At 40.1% G+C, this 5,572-nt stretch overlaps 1 protein-coding gene across 1 annotated transcript in view; it reads right to left on the bottom strand.

The window, feature by feature from the left end:
- Positions 1-5,119, bottom strand: part of gata4 (GATA binding protein 4) — a 20,986-nt gene extending 15,867 nt beyond the window's left edge. Inside the window, exon 1 of the mRNA XM_019871438.1 lies at positions 5,032-5,119. The gene's annotated coding sequence lies outside the window, so the exon portion shown is untranslated. The remainder of the gene's footprint in view (positions 1-5,031) is intronic.
- Between the last annotated feature and the right edge of the window lie 453 nt (positions 5,120-5,572).

Raw genomic sequence — 5,572 nt, 5'->3', positions numbered from 1 at the left:
ATATATTTTTTTTTTTTTGATCACAAAACATGCATTGGGTAAAACTGACGTCTTGTCATGAAAGTAAAAAAATAAATTTTTGAACTGATATTGTTTTGAATTTTAATGCTGTGTTTTTTTTTTCAAATGTTTTATTTTTGATAACTAAAAGTAGACATCAGTCAAGTAAGAATTAAAAAAAATTTCGAATGAAAAGTATTCTACTGGCCTCATTTTGGTCGTTTTCTCCTTTACATACAGTATTTGCTATTATTGCATTTAAATGTTGGTTTCTTGCATTTGCATCATTTCTGATATATTTTATATAATAAATGTCATAAAAATGACACAAAATGTTTAAAAATGCTCATTTTACAAGAATAAAACCCTGTCATGATGGCAACTTTTGAGGAACGTTTTTTGTTTATTCACGTGACTGATCTCATTTTAAACCCCAAACTCACCAAAGCTCGTCACTTTATTCTTGGAATGCTTTTTTAAAAAAAAAATTGTCTTCCCTTTTTTCACTGTGGCCCCAATACGACTTGGTACTAAACACATCTCCTCCCTTTATTGGACAGCTCAGCAGTCTTGATTCAATCCAGCCAAACTTTGAACTTCACTTTTAAGTCCTCATGGGGAGTTTTGCTTTGGAGTGTGGCATCACCGATGCGAAAGGTTTGCTCTTTTCATTGGTTTCAAGGCATCTTGAGGCAATCCTGCCTTTGCAAACACGACATTTCTGGACACCACCTATTGTTGTTGTCCCTCTGCATGCGCATGTGTGTGTGTGTGTCTGTCTGTGTGTGTCGTCTAGAGCCCGACTGAGAATCCATCAAAGCTTATCATTGTAAGTAAACATGACAGAGTGGACAAAATGTCTTGTGTGCCGCCAGGCCTGCTATCTAACCGCGAGCCGTATCTGTGATGATGGACTGATGTGGCGCTGGCTTGGTCTCGAGCGGCGTCTGAGTGCGGGAGTTGCTGTGCATATATACATGTTTACGTGTGGGTGTATATATGCACGCTCACACACACACACACACACACACACAAACGCGGACGGAAAATCAAAAAAAAAAAAAAAAAAGAACACACAGCGAGACGGCAGGCGGCAATAGCACGCTCAAGTTGCCTTTAACACGGCCAATCGCGAGGACTATTACCCCAACGGTGCGTGAAAAGCTGACTTGTGCTAAGTGCGGAGATGATGAGGTCATAAATCATACAGGAATTTATGGCTGGTATTTATCAGCCCCTGTTTGTCGGGCCTTACGTTTGCACCTATTGACTGTTACTTATTTTTTTCCAGAAAAGGGATTTTGACTGTACATGACAAGTCTCTTTTTTTATATGGCAGATGAGCTCGAAAGAGAGTTAAAAAGGGTCGTGGCTTATTCGCCACACCCGACCGACTCTTTTTAAAGCATTCATGGTATCAGGAAGCCTATAAGATTTTTTTTTTGCATCAATTTGTATCATATTTTTTTTCCCTAAAATTAGATAAATAAAATGTATTTATTCAATTTTCATCATTATATTAGCTCATGAAAATATATATATATAATAATTATACTTATACATAATAATTATACTTAATTATTAATACATTAAGTATAATAAATAAATCAATTGAAGTTTTTAATGTATAATTAAAAACTTAATTAAAAATTATTTATGAAAAATTAAATACAAAATTAATAAAACAAAAAATTTTACAGATAAATTTTTAAAACATTTCATGAAACGACTGAACACAAATGAACACGTCGCGTACGTTTTTCAACGGGTAGGCCTGGAAGACGATCTCGCCCAGCTTGTCTGTGAAAATCATCTTGGCAAAAATGACAGATCACTTCAGATGGCGCCAGTGCATTGCCTTGAGATGGGCATAGTTTTTGTGGAGAAGATAAAGATTCGGAGGCGAATCTCAGCCGTGACGTAAATTATAAGGGAGAACGCTGGTTCAATAACGGAGGGTCTCTTCTTATTTTCCACTTGGTGAAATACTAACACATTTGCAGGAAAAAAAAAAAAGTCTCACAATCTTCTTTCGCTTGCATTTGCCTGATTCCCTCTTCGCGTACGTGTATGCGTTGCGTCCAAGTCAGTGTGCTCGTCGACTTGTTACGACACCACTGATAAGCACGGTAAACAACCAGGCACAGTTTGCTTCCCTACCACGGCCATGTGATCGAGAAAATAAAAAAACAAAGACTGGAAAAAAAAGGGTGTTCGGGAGGGCCATATTCCACTTGTGTCCATCTTTCTTCATCCACACTCACGCTTGAAGAGCTCAAACCACAACAACGATAACCTTTCGCTGACTGCTTCGTTCCGGGGTCAGAAGTCACGTGCTGCAGTGCCTCCGCTGGCTCAGCAGAGTGACAGTGGGCGTAGTGGCACTGGATGGTATACAGTAGGGGTGGGGTTTTTTTTTTTTTTTTTTTTTTTTAAAGCTACGTCTCCATCATTTTCAATCCCCCCCTGTCTGGCTATGTGCATGTGGATGTTGTTAGGGGGTAATTAACCTTACGGTAACCCGGGAGCAATGACGCCGGTTACTCGAAAAGGAAAACTCCTGGTATTAAAATTTTAAACAACTTCCTCAAATTACCATCTGAGGAAGTTACATCTTTGATTTCAGCGACTCACGTGTCCATAAACAGCAACGCAGGAAGTCGCCATGAGAGATTTTGTGTTTTTAAGCTGCAAGTACAGTCGCTCTTTTAAGTTTGTATTAGCTTAAATAAAAAATATGAAGGTATGTATGTAACTTCAATAACCCGAGTTTTGTGGTTGGTTTCATGCAAAATGGCTGTTCAAGATTTCAGGAGGGTGGTCTTTCTGCTGACATCAGCTCTATAAATAACCACGTCTCCCTCTCAAATAAATCTTGTCCTAATTGGCGAGTCGCGCAACAGCCAGTCAAGCATCCTGAAGTCTCATTATAAACAAAAAACAGAGAGAAGGTTACGCACGTTTTCACTTCGGGAACGACTTTCTCACATGTTGACGTCGTCAAAAAGATTTAACGAGCCCACTCGGATTCACCATCGATCATAGTTTGTGTGAGGTGAGCTTTGTCGGGGTATTTAGGTTAGGCGTCTTCCTGCTGCCGCGGTGTACTTCCGTTATCAACGGCGGTAGTCTAAGCTGGATGTCTGTGTGACGTCTGAGAAAAATCGTTTCGGATCTCCTCAAGGTCGGTCCTAAATAACATTTGAGGACGATAAATGCAATTTATCTCATCGGCAATTTTGCAAAACATCAACAACCAAAAAAAGTCAAAGAGAAGCCTCGCCAATCAGATTTTTCAAAATGGGTGTCGTTTGAAAGGTGGATTAGTGATGAGTGTAAAACAGGTGTAAAACTCAACGCCATTTTGTTTTTGTGGCAGTGGGAGTACGTTGAAATCTTTAATCTTTTTTTTTTCACTGGAGAGGAGTGAGAAAACCAGCGTCTTCACTCTTGGAAAACTGTGGACGTCACTGCACCTGTTGGCATGAAAGCGCAATTGCGGTCTCTTTAGGCGAAAATGGCGATTTTAGTGGCCTTCCAATGCCACAAAAGTAAAATGGTCGTTGAGTTTCTCACCTATTTCACACTCTGCACTTCAACAGCTTTCAAATGAAACCCATTTTGAAATATCCAAATGACAACAATGGAATTGAATTCAAAATGTGCAACATTTGCATTTGCAACTTCAAGATTTCATCCATTTTGGATCAAGTCGGGGATTTTGATGAACTGCCATAAGTCACACATAGGAGAATGTTAAATTCTGTTTTTGAAGCGGGACATTCGTGAAACAACCAGCGTCTTGATCCAAGCAAAAGTGTGGGAAACACTGCCATCTACAGGCGAGAACGGGCAGTTGCTGTGTTTTAAGGTTGAATGCAAAGCTAAATCAAATGGGGAACGACCGTGGAGCTGACTTCACGCCAGACTCCATTGGTGGTTCCAGTTCACGGTCCTGCTATTATTATTATTATTATTATTATTAGTAGTAGTAGTAGTAGTAGTAGTCATAGTATTACATTTGTTTGGTACAGTTAATTCAATTTTGTATTTTCTGCAGTTTGTATTGTGCGCAAATCCACTGTTATCCACAAGATGGCGGCACACGATTGTTTTCCATTGTGTACATTTGAAAGAAGTGGAAGTATTTCAAGGACGGATGTTTAAATTATTGTAAATGCGATCAAAAGATGCTGAGGGAGCATTTTTATTTTTCTAGGTTAGGTTTTTCTATATCATTAATTTCGTTCTGGAGCCAATGGTCCAAGAAAGTAAAAACAGTCATACGCTTTGGTTTTACCCACAGGTGCTTCTATTCAACCGAGCTCCTGTACGAGCCGGTTAAGTAGAAGAGGGTACCTGTGGCTAAAGCCAAATTGGGGAAAGAGTTTTTACTTTCTGTACCTGGATTTTACACCTGTCAATGTAACTCCCATGATAGAGGAGGGAATACTGGACAAAACAGTCCCAACCTTTTTTTGGACTGAAGATCTGTTTTTCAAGCAGCCACTCTTCCACTGCGGTGAGGCAAGCCTCCACTCACAAAATTGAAGTCAAACCATCCGGCGTTGGCCACCTTCAAAATAAAAGCTCACCAACTAAAGCATGCACGTCAGTGGTTTGGATTTAACGTGTTATGGTGCTATTCTGAGACAGTTTTCATTTTCCCTGGGTGAACTCATCGTTACACGACCCCTGAGAAGTTATTTTATACAATTATTTTAAATCCAAACCAATGGCGTGCATGAATTAGTTGGAAAGCTTTTATTTCGAAGGTGGCCAACACCGCTCAAAGGGGGCAGATTACCGTAATGCACACGATTAAAAATCGCTGTGGCGGCTACCTTGACTTCAACTTTGTGAGCGGAGGCTGGCCTGACCGCAGTAACCTACTGGACGTGCACACATGTATACATACACACGCATGCCCCGATGAGCAACAACTACAACGGACGCGAACATGAACGAAACAAGAAAAATAAACTGGATGCAAGACCAGACTGAGTTTGTAAAAAGGAAATCACTGCATACCTTAGCGTGAGACCTGACAGGAAGGCAGGGACGAACTTTTGTAGCGTGGCAAGTGCAGAAACATCACTATCGTTGATTCCAGATTCCCATTTTCTTTACAATGCCATCGGTGAATTGCAGATCAAACAAACTATCTCAACAGCTCTGATCGCTAGCTGCAATTGGAGACAGCTGTCCGCTAAAAACTTCCTGTGATGCAGGTCAGGGGCCACCGTAGGTTAAAGGTGACCTGTTTATTTATTCATTTTAATACTTGCAGGTGGACCTGAAATTGATAGGATACTTAGGGTGCAGTTATACTAAAACCAAATTATATCATAGAAAAAAAAATTCTAATCATAAAAAGACACAAATCTTTTAGTTTTTCCCCCATTTCTCCCGAAGCCCCTCGTAGTTGACTTGGGACCACTCCGCGAACTACCGGTCGACTATGACTTAGTAGTTGGGCACTCCTGCTATCCAGCTACATGAAACATCTACTGAAAGCACATTAATTACTTTATTTTTGTCGTTGTTGAGTGTTCAAAGGCGACACAATGGG

Source organism: Hippocampus comes, unplaced genomic scaffold (genome assembly GCF_001891065.2).
Source record: "Hippocampus comes isolate QL1 unplaced genomic scaffold, H_comes_QL1_v1.1 scaffold100, whole genome shotgun sequence".
Lineage (NCBI taxonomy): Eukaryota > Metazoa > Chordata > Actinopteri > Syngnathiformes > Syngnathidae > Hippocampus > Hippocampus comes.
Note: the sequence above shows the minus strand (reverse complement) of the source record. Positions and strands in the feature narration are given on the sequence as shown.